This window comes from Artibeus jamaicensis, unplaced genomic scaffold, assembly GCF_021234435.1.
Source record: "Artibeus jamaicensis isolate MK-2021 breed Jamaican fruit bat unplaced genomic scaffold, CSHL_Jam_final scaffold_1964, whole genome shotgun sequence".
NCBI classification, from domain to species: Eukaryota; Metazoa; Chordata; class Mammalia; order Chiroptera; family Phyllostomidae; genus Artibeus; species Artibeus jamaicensis.
Window position 1 is genome coordinate 70,634,834 of NW_026522030.1, and position 18,210 is coordinate 70,653,043.

The 18,210-nt window shown below is 37.5% G+C and overlaps 1 protein-coding gene across 3 annotated transcripts in view; it reads left to right on the forward strand.

The window, feature by feature from the left end:
• The window catches only part of FANCC (FA complementation group C), a 305,923-nt gene that overhangs the window by 199,027 nt on the left and 88,686 nt on the right, over positions 1-18,210 (forward strand). The window lies entirely within an intron of this gene.

Consider the following 18,210-nt stretch of genomic DNA (forward strand, 5'->3'; position numbering starts at 1 on the left):
TACGCGTATCATTACACATACATACAATCAGGATATTTACAAAAAAGAGGTTATTGGTGTGCACATATGACCTATATGAGCTATTGTAAGAAACAACATTCCAAAATTTAGACTAAATAAATCAAATAGAGTCAGACAAATTAATAAGCAATTAATCACATTGTAAAATATTTCTTCACTATAAGAAAGAATTCAAAGTTGTTTTCAGTGGTGAGCATTTCATTTTTAACAAATCATTAACTAAGGGAATCTGCGAACCAAAGCACCATTTAAAGCTCTATCAGAAATAGTGTTTGCTCTCTTACTTCCAGACAAGGTGGAGGCATAGGTAGATACACTTTGCCTTCTCACAAAACCAAAAGAAGGATAACAACAAATTTAAAAATGAAAAACAACCACAACTGCTAGAAAATCAAACAGTATGGAAGTCTGACAACCAAGGACTTAAAGAAGAAACATTTGTCCAGACTAATAGGAGGGGTAGAGGCAGTCAGCTGGGAAGGAGAAGAAGGGTGGCAAGGCACAGATAAATGGTAGAGTGGGCAGTCCCACATTTGTGGGAGGAACAACTGGGGAGGGAGACAGACCATGCAACCCAGGTTTCCGGTGCGGGAAAATAAAGCTGCAAAGCCTCTGATTGTAAACACCTATGGATGTTGCAGCAGCAGGAGAAACTCCCAACCTCACAGGAGAGTTCATTGAAGAGACGAACAGAGTCCTAGAATGTACACAAACCCACTCACTTGGGAAATAGCACCAGAAGGGCCCAGTTTGCTTGTGGGTAGCACAGGAAGTAGCTGAAAGCCACAGAGAGCTGAGCAAGTGGCATTGTTTCCTCTCAGACCCCCAATATACAGTGCCACAAGGTAGCAATGTAGGTTGCCCCGCCCTGGAGAACACTTAACGCTTCACCCCTTACAACATAACAGGTGCACCAAGACAAAAAATATGGCCCAAACGAAAGAACAGATCAAAGCTCCAAAAATAAAACAAAGCAATGAGGAGATAGCTAACCTGTCAGATTCACAGTTCAGAATACTGGCAATCAAGATGCTCACAGAAATAGTTGAGTATGGCCACAAAACAGAAGAAAAAAGGAAGGCTATGCAAAGTGAAATAAAGAAAAACATACAGGGAACCCACGGTGAAGGGAAGGAAACCAGCAGTCAAATCAACAATTTGGAGCAGAAGGAAGAAAATAAACATTCATCCAAAACAGAATGAAGAAACAAGAATTCAAAAAAATGAGGAGAGGCTTAGAAACCTCCAGGACATCTTTAAATGTTCCAACATCTGAATTATAGGAGTACCAGAAGGGGAAGAGGAAGAGCAACAAGTGGAAAACTTCCCCAATCTGTCAAAGGAAATAGACTTCCAGGAGTCCAGGAAGCTCAGAGAGGCCCAAAGAAGCTGGACCCAAGAAGGAACACACCAAGGCATATCATAATTACATTAGCCAAGATTAAAATGAAGGAGAGAATCCTAGAAGCAGCAAGAGATAAAGGGACAGTCACGTACAAAGGAGTTCCTATCAGACTGTCAGCGGATTTCTCAAAAGAAACCTTAGAGGTAAGAAGGGGCTGGAAAAAAAGTATTCCAAGTCATGAAAGACAAGGACCTACATCCAAGATTGCTCTATCCAGCAAAGCTTTCATTTAGAATGGAAGGGCAGATAAAGTGCTTCCCAGGTAAGATAAGTTCAAGGAGTTCATCATCACCAAGCCTTTATAATATGAAATGTTAAAGAGACTTATCTAAGAAAAATAAGATGACCAAAAATATGAAAGTAAAATGATAAGAAACTCACAACTATCAACAACTGAACCTGAAAGAAGATCAAACTAAGCAAACAACTAGAACAGGAACAGAATCACAGAAATGGAGATTACACGGAGGGTTGGTTATCAGTGGGGAGGGGAAGTGGGGAGAATGGGGGAAAAGGCACAGGAAATAAGTAGCAGAAATGGTAGGTACAAAATAGACCTACCAATAGAGTTCAGGGGGAGGTTAAGAGTAATATAGGAAATGTAGAAGCCAAAGAATTTATGTGTACAACCCATGGACATGAACTAAGGTGGGGGAATGCTGGTGGGAGAGGGGGTGGTGCCAGGCTGAGGGCAATAAAGGGGAGAAAAAAATGGGACAACTGTAATGGCATAATCAATAAAACATATTAAAAAAGGAAATAGTGTTTGCTCTCAGACTTTAGAAATCCTTTCCATCTAATTCTTAAAGTAAATTATAAAGGTCTTGGGTGAAAACATGAGAAAATCTTCATTACATTGGATTTAGCAGTGACTTTTTTCTGAATATGACATCAAAAGCACAGTTTTTAAAAAGCCAGATAAACTGGACTTTATTTGAATTAAGAACTTCTATGAGTCATAGGATACTATCAGGAAAGCAAAAAGACAATCTATGAGTATGTTGAAAATCATGTGTTTGACATGGTATTAACATCTAGAATATACAAAGAACTCCTAAAACTCAATAACAAAAAGTTAAATTAAAAAACGGCCAGGAGACTTGGCTAGACATTTCTTTAAAGAATTTGTACAACTGACCAATAAGAACATGAAAAGATACTTATCATCACTAATCATTAGGAAAATGCAAATCGAAATCACAGTGGGATACCATATCACACCTACTAGGATAGCTGTAATTTAAAAAACAAATAAAAATGAAAACAATTCTTGATGAAAATGTGAAGCAAGTAGAACCCTTGTACATTCCTGGTGGGAATAGAACAAGGTCCAGCCACTGTGGAAAAGTTTTGCAGTTCCTCAAAACGTCAAACACAGAATTGCCATAAGACCTAGAAATTCTGTTCCTAGATACATATTCAGAAGAACTGAAAAGCAGGGACTCAGACATCTGTGAACCAAGTTTATAGCCATGTTATTCACAGTAGCCAAAAGGGGGAAGCAAGCAAGTGCCTATGAAGAGATGGACAGATATACAAAATGTGGTATACAAATACAATAGAACATTATTTAGTTATAAAAAGATATAAAATGTTTATATATGCAAGAACATGGGTGGTCTTTTCAAAACATCATACTTAGTGAAATAAGGCAGACACAGAAGGACAAATATTATATTATTCCACTTATATGAGGTACCAAGGACTGGCAAATTCGTAGAGACAGAAAGCAGTACAGAGGTTATCAGTGTCTGAAGGGAACATTGTAAATGTTTCTAGGGTACCTAGTTTATTTGGGGGGGTGAGAAAAAGCTCTGAGTACAGATTATGGTGATGGATACACAGGCTGTGAATATATTCAATGCCACTGAATGGTGCTACTTACAAATGGTTAAAATAACTATTGTGTATGTTTTACCACAATAAAAGAAATTAAACTTGAAGAAAAAATAAATGTGATATCACTATAAATTCCCTCAAATGACTAAAATTTAAAACACAATAGCATGTATTGGAGAGGATATAGAATTACTGGATCTTTCATAACTGTTTGTGAGAATGTGAAATAGTATAAGCATTTTTTGTAAACCATGTGGCAATTTATTATAAAGTTAAACATAACCTTAGCACATGACCCACTGAGCCCATTGAGTCCATTCTTGAGCATTTACTTATGAGAAATGAAAACATGAATATTCATAAATATTTCTGTATAAGTAGTCATAGTTGCTTTATTTGTAATAGTTCAAAACCTAAAAATTCAAAGGATCATCAATATGTGAATGGACAAACCAATAAATATTACCTGTTACCATCATTTAAAAAATGAAAAGACAAGTCATAGACTGAAAAAATGAAAAGATAAGACTGAGAAAATAATATTATTAACCTGATAAGGGCTCAAACCCAGGATATATAGAGAACTCAATAATAATAGATAACATAGTTCAAAAACTGACAAAAGATTGAATACATGTCACCAAAAAGGTATACAAAAGGCTTATAAGAACATGAAAATTTGTATGTAAATGTTATAGCAGCATTATTCATAATATAAAAAAGTGAAAGCAATCCAGATGTCCATCAACTGATGAATGAGTAAACAAAATATGCTATGTCCATACTATAGAATATTATTTCTAAGTATAAAAGAAGAAGCTATTGATTCATTTTGCAGTATGTGTGAACCTCAAAAACATGCTTAGTGAAAGGAGCCAGTCATAAAAGAACACATATTGTATGATTCCAATTTTTATAAAATGGCCAGAATAGGCAAACATCGATATAGAAAGTAGATTAGTTATTGCCTGGGGCTAGAGGTAGGAACAGGGATTTCCTGCAAATGAACACAAAATATCTTGAGGTGGCGGAAATGCTCTAAAAGTAGATGATGATGGTTGTCCAACTCAATAATTTATTTAAAATTTTTGGTCTATACACTTCAAATATGTACATTTTGTAGTATGTAAATATACCTAAAAATAGCAAGATGAATCCCTAGGATGCAGGGAAAGCATTTACAATGATGGACTGCCCTGTGTAACCCAGTTTGTTGGAGTGATGCCTCATGACTGAAATGTTGCAGTTCGATTTCCTGTCAGGGCACAAGCCTAGGTTACAGGTTTGGTCCCAGGTCCCAGATCCCTGGTCCTGGTGCATGCGGTCCCAGGTTTGGGCGCATACAGTCCCTGGTCTGGGAGCTTGTGGGAGGCAACCAATCGATGATTCTCTTTAACATTGATGTTTTTCTCTCTCTTCTCCTTCCTTTCTTTCTAAAAAGCAATGCAAAACTGTCCTTGGGTGAGGATAAAAAAAATTTTTAAGAAAGCATTTACAATAATTTATGTACATGTCAGGTAAGGATTTTGATTTAGCCTTGTGGTAAATGTTGAATAATGGGTCTTTTGAATAATAAAATTAAAATTTTATTAAAAGGAGCTTGAAAACCAATCAAGAGGTAGTTTGTATTTATGCCCTACCTACGCCAAATCCCAAAATACGTCAAATTGATGATTTTTTAAAACTCACCTGAGAATAAACAAAATCAAACTAAAATACTCACACAGACATGCATACCGACTGCTAACAAATAAAAAAAAAACCATCTACAGACTTGGAATATATCTGTAACCTACAAAACAGACATATATAGAAATGCCTCCTGCAAATCAATCGTAAAGAGGCAAACACTCCAGTATGGAAATAGACAGATAAGCAGGTTATATCAAATGATTAAAACTGCATAGAAAGTAAACTTAAAAAATTTTCAGGAGTGACATCAGCCAAATAGCAGAATAGGAAACGCCAGTCTTTATCCTGCTCACCCCCAGAGTGATAACTTCAGAAACCAAGTAAGAAGTCACAATATCCCAGGCAAGCTCAAAGTCAAGAACAGCCATATTGAAACAGGAAAGAAAGCTATTTCATATCAACTACAACTAAAAGCCAGCCAGCCCAGCTTATTGGGAGGAAAAGTCCAGCCTGTACCTTCTTCTTTAGAAGGGAAAGAGAAGAGTGGAACGTGTCCAATGTTGTGGCTTTTGTGGTGGCTTCCTGCGGCACTGGCATTTGTCTTGCCTGACTCTGATCAGGTACTGACAGGGCACTGCCACACTTTCAGTACCTGCGGACTGTGGAGCATTAGAGCTCAACTGCTTTTTACAGCACCAGAGCACTGGCAGTGCCATAGACTAGAGGTTGGTTCAGGTCAGCATGATTAGGGGAAGGTACCCTTCTGATAAAGATAAATAAATAAGCAAATATAGAATCCCATAATACTGTAATACTGGTGCATAAATTACTTTTAGCTCTGGAATAAAATTTAAGTGATACAAGTATAAAAACTAATTGTAAAACTATGTTAATGGATACAAGAAATTTTGATGTCAGTAACAGCGTAAAGAGATATAAAGGAATAAAATGTTTCGGATGCAGCTGAAGTTATCAGTTTAATGTAATTGTTATAACAGTGAGATATTTTATCTAACCCCATGGTAACACAAATATACCTATAGAAATTTCACAAAGGAAAATGAAAAGAGAATCAAAATGTATCACTAATAAAAAATCAGTGAAACACAAAGGAAGTCAATTAGAGAGAAAAAAGAGTCAAAATACTATATTTTGCCATGTATAATACACTCCCGTGTATAATGTGCACCCAGGTTTTTGGCCTGACTTTAAGGAAAAAGTAATCTTTCATTTTTATTTTTTAATTCAATTATTTATTTATTTATATTTAGGAGCAAAACTGACTATCATATTTTAGGCTATTACTTTGCATATGATTATCATTACTACTTTCTAGAATTCTTTTAATGCCTTAACATGAATAAAAGAATGAAAAACATTTATATAGATACAGAATTAGTACTACCCATGTATAATGGGCAGTCTTATTTTTCCCTCAGAAATTTGAGCAAAAAAGTGCACATTACACACCACAAAATATAGTAACTACCAGGCATACAGAAAACAATGAAATGGTAATTAAGCCCTTCTCTACCAGTAATTACTTTAAATGTAATGGATTAAATTCTCCAATCAAAAGCCATATTATAGCTGAATGGAGATTTTTTTAAAAAAAAACAAGGCCCAACTAAATGCCATCTGTAAGACTCATTTTAGATGTCAGTATATAAATAAGCTGAAAGTGAAAGGATTGAAAAATATATTCCATGCAAATGGTAAACACGAGAGCAGCTATGGCCATACTTAGACAAAATATACTTTATGTCAAAAACTATTATTATAAGAGACAAAGAAGAATGTTATATAATAACAAAAGGTTGACTTAATTAGGAAGATATAACAATTATATATGTCTCTAAAAGCAGAACACCAAAATACATGAAGCAAACATTGATAGAGTTGAAGAGAAAAATAAAAAGTAACACAATAATCATAGACGACTTAAATACCCACTTTAAATAATATATGGATCACCCAGACCGAAGATGAATAAGAATACAGAGGACTTGAAAAACATTTTAGATCATTTAGACCTTGTAGCTATATATAGAACCCCTCACCCAATAATAAAAGAATACAGCTTTTTCTCAAGCACACACACACACAGCATTCTCCAGAATAGATCACGTTTGACCATATAATAGCCCTAATAAATTTAAGATTGAAATTGTACCAAGTATCTTTTCCAACCATGATAGCCTGAAGCTAAAAATCACTAAAAGGAAGAAAATGGGAAAATCCACAAATATGTGCAAGTCAACACATTCTTGAACAATCAGTGTGGGTCAAAGAATAAATCACAAGGGAAATTAGAAAATATCTTAAGACAAATGAAAGCCAAAAAAGCATACAAAATATAGAGTACAGGAAAAGCAGTGCTAAGAGGAAAGTAGTAAATACCTTCATTATAAAAGAAGAAAGATCTCAAATTAAAAGTCTAAATTTACAACACAAAGAGCAAGAAAAAAACTAAACCCAAAGGTAGCAGAAGGAATAAAACAGTAAAGATTAGAGCAGAAATAAAATAGAGAATAAAAAACAATTAGAAAATAATGAGAGATAGATATTGATGCAGAAGACCTCAATGAAATACTAGCAAACCAAACTCAACAAAAAGATTATGTACCATGACCAAGTGGGATTTATTCTTAGCATGCAGAGATGGTTCAACATACAAAAGTCAACCAATGTAATACACCATGTTAACAGAATGATGGACAATACCACATAATTTCAATTGATACAAAAGAAACTATTTGATAAAATTCAGTACCCTTTCACGATAAGAACATTCAGCAAACTAGGAACACAAGGAAACTACCTCAACTTAATAAAGACCTTATGCAAAGAGCCCAAAGCTAACATCGTACTCAGTAGTGAAAGACTGAAAGCTTTCCTTCTAAAACCAGAAACAAAGCAAGCGTACCCCTCTCACCACTTCTTTTGAACATAGTACTGGAAGTCTTAGAGCAATTAGATGAGAGAGAGAAATAAAAGGCATCCAAATTTGAAAAAGATATAAAATTTTCTCCATTGGGAGATGGCATGATTTTATATGTAGGAAACCCTATAGATTCTACAGAAAAACTGTTAGAACTAGTAAGTAAAGTTGCAGTATTTAAAAATCACTTGCATTTCTATGCAGTGACAATGAGCGACCCCCCCAAAATTTTTAAGTCCCATTTACAATATCATCAAAAAGGACGAAATAGTTAGGGGAAAACTTAATCAAAGACATGGAAGACTTGGAAAGTATGAAACATTGGTGAAAGAAATTAAATGACACAAATAAATGAAAAGTTAATCTTGTGTTCAAGGACTAGAATACTTAATGTTTATACTAAATAATATTCGTACTTAATGTTTGAAAAAAGTTTGTTATTTTTCTTTTGCAGAAATAGGAAAAAAGCATACTAACATATAGAACCTCAAAGAATCCAAATAACCAAAACAATCTTGGAAAACAAAGCTTAAGGCCTTACACTTTCTGATTTAAAAACATTATAACTGTGGCCAGGTTGCTCAGTTGGTTCAAGAGTTGTCCTGTATGACAAAAGGTTTTGCGTTGGATTCCCAGTCAGGGCCCCAACCTAGGTTGCAGGTTTGATCCCTGGTTGGGACACATACAGGAAGCAACTGATGGATGTTTCTCGCATGGAAGGTTCTCTCTCTCTCTCCACCTCTTACTCCTCCCCTTTAAAATCCTCAGGTAAGGATTAAAAATGAGAAGAAAGAAAAAAATTAAAATATTGCAAAGAACCCTGGCTGGTATGGCTCAGTGGATTGAGTGCCAGCCTGCGAACCAAAAGGTCTCTGGTTCAATTCCTGGTCAGGGCACATGCCTGGGTTGCCGGCCAGGTACCCAGTTGGGGGAGTGTGAGAGGCAACTGTTTGATGTTTCTGTCCACATCACACATGATGTTTCCCTTTTTCTCTTTCTCCCTCCCTTCCCCTCTCTCTAAAAATAAATAAACATTTTTTAAAACCACATAGTATAAAGCTACAGTCATCAAATTTTTTCTGGCATAAAGTCAGACCTCTATTCATGGGAAGAATACCAAGGAAGTTGTAAAAAGATATCCATAATATGTCATTGTTTATACAACATTTCAAAACATTCAAAACAGTACGTAATTATAAAGTAGAAAGTGTTAAAACTAGAACAAAGGACCTATACCAGTGGCAGGGGAGTGCTAACTCCTGGGAGATGGAAGAGGAAATGGGATGGGAGAAGGATGTTCCTTTTTTTTCTTAAAATACAAATAGAAATATTAGCAAAATTTTGACATTATAAAATCTGGGTAATGGGTACATACAAGGTGGGTAAGAGTACCTTTACAGTTGTCTGTATGGAAAATAATGTATTAATAAATGCTAATACACTTTCTCATGTGCTCACAACTGTAAACCTACTTTTGCCCCACCCTGCAGTTGATGTTACAGTAGTTCACTGCTTTTCTATATATCAGTATTTTACAATGAAACATTTAAAAGCTAAAGTAGAGTGTTACCTAGTAAGTGTTGAAAATGAAAAGATAATATTCTTTTTCTCAGCCTTAGACAGGAGAAGACGGTGGTTCAGAAAGGTGTGCAAACTCCACTGAGCACAGCTAGGAGAGCCTTATAGAAGATAGTAGCTGGTAAACTCTTTATAGCTGAAGAACATACCTTTGTGCCAAATTGGGCCATTTTGGGGGACTAGTTAATTCATAAATTCATGACTGTTTCTTCATTAAGGATATTTACTTCTCAAAAACAGTGCAGACCAGTTCTGTGGGACAGAGCCAAGCCTGCCGCAGGGAGTCCGCCGGCACCTGCCGGTAGTGGCAGGAAGGACGAAGTGCCTACTCACTTGGCGAGCAGTTTAGAACGTTCTTGGTCAGAGCAAAACTGTGATGTAATTAGTGAAAGTCTTAACAAATTTACCAAGAATATGAAACGTGTGTGCTAGTAGAATGTTCTCTGTACATTGACATATTTAATATATTCCCAATTTGCTGTGTTGAACAATGTTCATTATGGAATCTTCTGCCGTTTTAAAAATAATTTTAGAATTCAACAAGATAAATCTCTCTTATTTTTCTGAATGTGTTCAGCCCATATACAGTTTTAAGGGAAATTCAATCTCTTGGATTAGGTCCAATTATTCTTATCAGAAGACTGAATTTAAAAAGCAATTTGATACCCAACATATTTTCTTTATAAGCTTTTAAAGTCCTACTTTTAAGACATAAAGCCAAGAATTCTGTTCTCTATCCATCAAAGAACCTGGAACCAAGATAAAAGCTTGTGTGAGACTCAGAATTCTGTAAGAACACAATTCTCTAGGGAATATAAATTCAACCAACTGTGTGCTCTTGTGACATGTAAAAGCTGATTTCATGAAATCAGGTAGCAGAATGGCAACCATGGTAACATTCGAAAGAGCTGCCAAACATACAGGAGCCATTATAGTTGTTGCTGTTATATACATTATAATAATAATTAAAATATATATCAATTAATATATAAATTTTTCCTACTACATACCTGAAGTTATCTGTACATTTTTAGGACTTAAAATTTAAAAAGTTGAATTAGAGTGCAGCATAGGGGGGGAACTACTTTCTGGTATACCTGAATCTCCAGATATTTCCATTATTTATGACAATTGGATTTTATTATTACATTCCTTCCATAAGTATGACTATAAGTGTTCAATCAGCCAAGAGCCTCCAAAACTTAAACAATCTGTAAACAGTGTGATAGTTTCTTTCTTTCTTTCTTTCTTTCTTTTTTTTTTAAATGGATCTGTCTTTTTTTAAAAATATTTTCAGAGAGAGGGGAAGGGAAGGAGAGAGGGAGAGAAATATCAATGTGTGGTTGCCTCTCATGTGTCCCCTACTGGGAACTGGCCTGCAACCAAGGCATGTGCCCTGACTGGGAATCGAACTGCGATCCTTTGCTTCACAGGCCTGCGCTCAATCCACTGAGCTACACCAGCCAGTGCTCTTTCTTTTTAATAGAAGACAACCATATATGCATATATTTTTTTACTCTTTGGCCACTGAAATATTTTAAAGTTTATTTCAAAATATTCAAAAACCTTGTGTAAAATTTGAGAATTAATCTTATAACTTCAATACATAAACTGTCAGAGAAACAAAAAATAGGAAAATTGTTTAGTTTCCTTCAGCATTATTTTGAAAGGCCTGATATATGGTCTTGTCACCGCATTTTAAATAGAATTTCACTTACCACCAAGTAAAATCAACAATTCAGTGACAGAATGTTTAAATTCCCTCTTATTCTTTGCTACAAATGATACAAAAGGAGCAACATTCTGGACTCTCTGAACATCATCAGTTTATCTTGCATTTCTATGGTTTGCTGCAGATGGTTTGGCAGCTTCAGTACAACCACATGAGAAGGGTGTCTCCAGCAGTATATGGTTAGTGCTGAGCCTTCTGAAGTTGAATTCTTGTGTAAAAGTCATTTGGAAGTGACTCTGGCAATCAGTCAAGACCTAGCATTTAGTGTAATCCCGTTTGGAAAGTGTTGCATAACTCTGCTTGAAGTTGAATCTCCATGTTCTAGCAAGCTGTAGACTGAAAGAGGGAGTCATGAGGGCCATGAGCACGTCGAGGCCAGTCAGATTATCATCTGGCTTTCCTGCATTTTGGTAGAACCAAGAATTACCTAAGTTGACATAAGACTTTAGAATTTTTCAGGAAAATTATCTTGGTTGTGTTTTACCCTAATTAGGAAATATAATCAGCCACTCATGACCTTCAGTGCTTGATAAATGCCCATGTTGCCAAGGTCGTCTTTTCCACCCACCCAGTTACCAGTGATAGTTTCTGACTCTCCTCCTTCCTTTTAAGGTAAAGAGAGAAGTGTTGCACTTATTAGTCTTTTAGAGGAGGATCGATGAATCAGGGCAGAATGGCAAGATCACTACACCACCTCCTTCTTTATTTCACAATTCTGTATTTATTCTGAGTATACATAACTCTCAGGCATATTTTTCAGTTTCTTAAATATTCAGAGCCTTTTATGCAAAGTATTCTTCTAGAGCCTGTTAAATATGTATATAAGTATTCTACATCTCTCTCTCTCTCTCACGCATGTACAACAATTTACCCTCTCTTCTATCCTACCAAGTAAACTCATAGATTTCAAATATTTCATTTACAACTCAAGTTCAACATATCTTTTTGTAACAATTTAGGTGATGGACTCAAAAACAATAATTTAGGTCTAAAATCAGTTTGATAGTGAGTTAGATGTTAGAGTACTGTGGAAGATAAATGCTGTTGAAGAGACTCAGTTATTTACAATAAGAAAGTGGTAAAGAGCAAGAAGTGAATTTTAGAAAAGGTGAATATTTGAGGGGAAAAGACAGGCTGTTCATACATAAGAAATTTAATATGTAATTTGACAAAAAATTATGAGAACTTTGCTGTTTATTATCAAGAAAATAATACAGCCAAACCAATAATTTATAGGAATTCATTAATAAAAATATAAACCTTAAATATAATTCTATCATATCCTTTTAAATATTCAGATTATTACTAGACATTAATATCTAGTTCTGGGGACTGTTACTAAGGTAGTATAGAGCAGCATTTCCCCAACTTTAGTGTGCATAGAAATCCCCTGGAAAATGTAAATAAACAGATTTGTTCACCTCACCCCCAGGGTGCTAATGCTGCTAGGACCCATACTTTGAGGAGTTTTGATGTACAGTACTTGGAAAGAACCTGAAGACTAAACTGCAAGACCTATGAGGAATAGCAACTCATAATTTAATCAGAAGAGAATAAGATGAAAGTGTAAGGAAATAAACCAAGTGATGAACTGAGCAGGTGAACATTCTTATGTTCATGTTATACTCCCAACTCATAGAAATGACAGGGAATTTTAACAAATGTGTAATACTGTAAAACGGGCTGGGGTTGGGGGAGCCACTTTTGATGGCCCACAAGTTATGAGAGGCTTAAAATGGTAGGTGATAGGATATTTTTTATGGAAAGTATCACAGTCCATGGAGACAACTGTACTTGAACAACAATAAAAAAATTCCTTTAGCCCTTTTGCCTTGTGGCCTCTGCCGGTGCTGGAGGGGTCCCACGGAGCTCCGGACACGAGGGATGACTTGAAAGTAGGGCACCCTTGGCTATCTTGAAGAGAGGAAATTTGTGGCAGGTGGACAGTCTACGGAGTTTTCAGGTGCCTTCACCTGAGTGAGCAACCTGCCTCCATCAGGACCTCAGATGTCTGACAGACAGCCCTGTTTGGCACCAAGATAATTCATGTGACAGACTTCCGCCAAGATGGAGAAGTAGGTGGAGGGTCCACCTCGCCTCTGTGCACAACCAAATCTAAGAACAACTATTTTTAACAGCAGTCACAACCAAGCCACACGGAAAATCGACAATACGGAATCCAAAGGACAACTAGATACTCGGCTGGACCGGTACGAGGAGCGAGGCCAGAAGCGGAGCAGGTTAGCAAGAAAAAATTCCCGGGGCGGTGCGTGGTGCGCGCAGGCAACCGAGGGCTGATCGCCAGCGAGCTGGCTGCCGGAGCGCACAGGGAATAGGCGCGGTGGGTCGCTCAGTCGCACGCATTTACGTGCGGAGAAACCAGTGAGAAGGGAAACCCGCGCGGTGCAGCAGGCTCGCAAAATTAGGATCAGATAAGCAAGCCCGAGGCGTTTGAGTGACTGGATGCGCTGGGCTAGCGGAGAGGAACGCCATCGCTCCCTCTCTGACCCCGCCCCCACACACAACGTCACAAACCAGGGACCTGGGTCGCCCCGTCCTGGTAAACAACTAAGGCTTCGCTCCGCTCACTAAACAGCACGAATAAACCAAAAATGGCTCTAGAACAACTCAGAGCCCCAGAACCGATAGACCTAAGTGATGAAGAAATAGCCAGTCTTTCAGATGCACAGTTCAAAACACTGGTTATAAAGATCCTTACAGAACTGGTAGATTTTAGTCACAAATTAGAGAAACATATGGAAGCTAAATTAATTGAAATGAATGCTGATACAAAAGATACCAATAGTAATGGAAAGAAAATTGGGACTCAAATCAAGGGAGAGGACCAGACAGAAGAAAAAAATGATCAAACAGAAAGGAATGAAGAAATAAGAATTCAGAAAAATGAGGAGAAGCTTAGAAACCTCCAGGACATCTTTAAACGTTCCAACATCCGAATTATAGGGGTACCAGAAGGGGGGAAAGGCACAACCACCAGTTGAAAAATTATTTGAACAAATAATAAAGGAGAATTTCCCCAAGATGGCAAAGGAAATAGACTTCCGAGAAATCCAGGAAGCTCAGAGAGTCCCAAAGAAGTTGGACCCAAGAAGGAACACACCAAGGCACATCATAATTACATTAGCCAAGATTAAAATGAAGGAGAGAATCCTAGAAGCAGCAAGAGCTAAGGGGACAGTCACCTACAAAGGAGTTCCCATCAGACTGTCAGCTGATTTCTCAAAAGAGACCTTACAGGCAAGAAGGGGCTGGACAGAGGTATTCCAAGTCATGAAAACCAAAGATCTACAACCAAGATTGCTCTACCCAGCAAAACTTTCATTTAGAATGGAAGGACAGATAAAGTGCTTCTCAGATAAGACCAAATTCAAGGAGTTCATCATCACCAAGCCCTTACTATATGAAATGTTAAAGGGACTTACCTAAGAAAAAGAAGATAAAAAAGATGAACAGTGAAAGGACAGCAAACTCACAGTTATTAATAACCACACCTAAAACAAAAGCAAACTAAGAGGATAGCTAGATCAGGAGCAGAACCATAGAAATGAAGATCACAGGGAGGGTTAGCAACAGGGGAGTGGGAGGAGGGGAAGGGGGGAGAAGGTACAGAAAATAAGTAGTATAGACAGTAGATAGAAAATAGATAGGGGGGAGGGTAAGAATAGTAGGGGAAATACAGAATCTAAAGAATTTGAGACACATGTTCATGAACTAAAGGGGGAAATGGTGGGGGAGGGGAATGCAGGGTGGAGGGGAAGGGAGGGGGGAATAGAGCAAATGTAATGGCATAATCAATAAAAAAAAATTCCTTTAAAAAAAATCACAGTCCAAAAAACTTGCAAAAGATGACTAGTGCAAAGTATAAAAGTTACCCTGGGGGTGAATTAAATGAGTAGGAGGGTACCTGGTGGCCAGCAAGATGATGGGTTATTGGACTACAGTAATTGCAGCTGTCTTGGTAGGTTTTCATACACTTTTTCTCCTTGTCCACTGTCCCCATACAAGAGACAACAGAGATGTTCTGTTTCCAAGGAGAAGGAGGGAGGGCCCTTTAGAGGAGCAAGCACCAAAATGGCTATCAATTCCCAGATGTTTGCAGGGGGTACTCTTATGCTCAGAATGCAATTTATTGACAACTCTACCCAGCGCTACTTCTTGAGCCTCACCCCGGTACTGGAGACAGATTCCATTGAACAGAGCATTCACAGAGAGGCTAACATGGAATCCCAAATTCCACAAAGAGCAAATAGATGAAACAAGTCATGGAAAACCAACTCTGTAAGGAGAAGTGATCCAAATGTAACAAACAGAAGATGCAAATACAATGAAATGGACTCCCTAGGATAAAAAATTGGATTTTTGTAAAGGAATAGTAAATTGTTCTAAAAATAATAAGAGAAAACATCAAATCCTTGAGATAGTAATGCTTTTTCTTTTTTTTTAAGACAGGGGTTACAGGAGAAGAAAATTCAGTAAATAGGCTTGACTAGGAGAGACGCTGAATAGCAAATAACGACTTCAAAGATTGAGACAAATAGTTTTCTTAGGGTATATATAGTACAAAATGACAAAGAAATAGAAAGTAAGAAATGTTTTTTTTCCATTTTTGTACAAGAAATCAAAAGGGATGTCAGTGAAGATGGAGTAGGAAGTACCACTTCACTTTGACAAAAACTCTACTGACAGAATCTGTCTAGTGTAACTATTGTAGAATTCTGTAACTATTTGAAGATTTGCATCTTTCAGGGGAAGAGTTGGCCATTAAATTGTGGTAATTTCAGCTGTAATCAAGGTAGGTCCTAATCTCCTAGACCCATGACATGCAGCTGTACCTGCATTGTTAGGTTCACAGGAACCAGGCTGGGCAGTATTGAGGAGTGTTGGTGTAGAAGCCAAGGGGAAATATGCAAAATTATATGAAGAAACTATTAAAATATTCCTGCCATTTTAAACTACATAACGGGAGACTTCCAGTCAAGATGGAGGTGTAGGTAAATACACTTCACCTCCTCACACCTCTGTGGTTACAGAGAGAATTAAAACTAAACCTCAAAACAAGTAACACCCAGAACTGTCAGAAAATGGAACTGTATGGAAGTCAGACAACCAAGGATTTAAAGAAGCCACATTCTACCAGATGGCTAGGAGGAGGGAGAAACAGAGATGGGTGGAGAGGTGAAGAGACCCAAGGTGGCACGGAGACGCAGCACTGGAGCAGGAGGTCCCGCATTCACAGGTAGTGGATAAAAATTAGGAGGGATACCTTGGGAGCAAGCAATTATATCCCTAGGCAAGACCACATAGCCCAGGATTCCCGCACTGGGAAAATAAATCCCCATAACTTCAGGTTATAAATACCAGTGGAGTTTGGGGCGGTGGAAGAAACTGCCAGAGTTTTAGGAGACTGCCTAAAGGGTCCTTATGATCTTAGAACTTACACAAACCCATCCCCTCTGGGATTCAACACCCAGCTGTTTCCAGGGAAACAGCTGGAAGGGTGCCAGTCACATATGGAGAGTGGGTGAAGTGACTGGAGACAGGGCCAGTGCTGGGAAAAAGTCCAGAAGCCAGGCAGCATCACTATTGCCTCTCCAAGCCCCTTTGCCACATAGCCACAAATCAGTAAAGCAGGTTGCCCCACCCTGGCAGAGGCTCCACCCCACACAATTTATAGGTGCCTTTTCTACAGAAGGCTGTGCTACTAAGATGAAGTCAAAGCAGCTCTGGTTAATAAACAGGAACAAACACAGGAGGTCTGCTAAATTGAGGAGACAAAAAAATATGGCCCTAATGAAAGAACAGAACAATACCCCAGAAAAAGAATTAAGAAAATGGAGATAGCCAACATATAAGATGAAGAGTTCAAAACACTGGTGGTCAGGATGCTGAAACTCTTTGAGTACAGCAAAAACATAAAGGAAGAAAGGGAAGTTACTCTAAGTTAAATAAAGAAAAATCTATAAGAAACAACAGTGAAGGGGAGAAACTTGGAATTCAAATCAGTGATTTCAAACATAAGGAAGAAATAAGCATTCAACCACAAGAGCAAGAAGAAACAAAAATTTTAAAAAACTACAATTGTATAAGAAGCCTGTGGGAGACATCTCCAAACATACTAACATCCAAATCATAGGGATGCCCAAAGGGGAAGAACAAGAAAGTGGGAAACTTACTTGAAAAATAATGGAAGAAAACTTCACTAATTTGGCAAAGAAAATAGACATACAAGTCCAGGAAGCACAGAGCATTCCCTGCGAGTTGGACCCAAAGAGGCCCACTCCAAGCCACATCATAATTAAAATGCCTAAGGTTAAAGTTAAAGAGAAAATCTTACAAACAGGTAGAGAAAAGCAGGTAGTTACCTACAAAGGAGTTCCCAGAAGATTGTCGGCTGATTTCTCAAAAGAAACTTTGCAGGCAAGAAGAGACTGGCAAGATATATTTAAAGTGATGAAAAGCAAAGACCTACAACCAAGGTTATTCTGCTCATTGAGAATTGAAGGGCAGGTAAAGTGCTTCCCAGACAAGGTAAAGCTAAAGGAGTTATCGTCACCAGGCCATTGTACATGAAATGTTAAAGGGACTTATTTTAAAAAAAGAAGGTCAAAACTATGAACATTAAAATGGGAACAAATTCACAACTATCAAAATGAATCTAAAAACAAAAAACTAAGCAAACAAGCAGAACAGGAACAGAAGCATAGAAACTGATATCATTTGGACAGTTATCAACTGGGAGGGGGAAGGGGGAGAGTGGGGAGAAAGGTGCAGAGAATAAAAAGCATAACTGGTAGGTAGAAAATAGAAAGGGGGAGGTTAAGAATAGTATAGGAAATGGAGAAGCCAAAGGATTTATACGCGTGACCCATGGACATGAACTAAGTAGGGGGATTGCTAGATGGAAAGGGATATTTGGCAGAGAGATGCAAAGGGGGAAAATGGGGACAACTGTAATAGTATAATCAATAAAATATATGTTAAAAATGAACTACCTATTGGTGTTGGGCTAGACTCCTTTTATGTACTTTCAAATAAAACAAC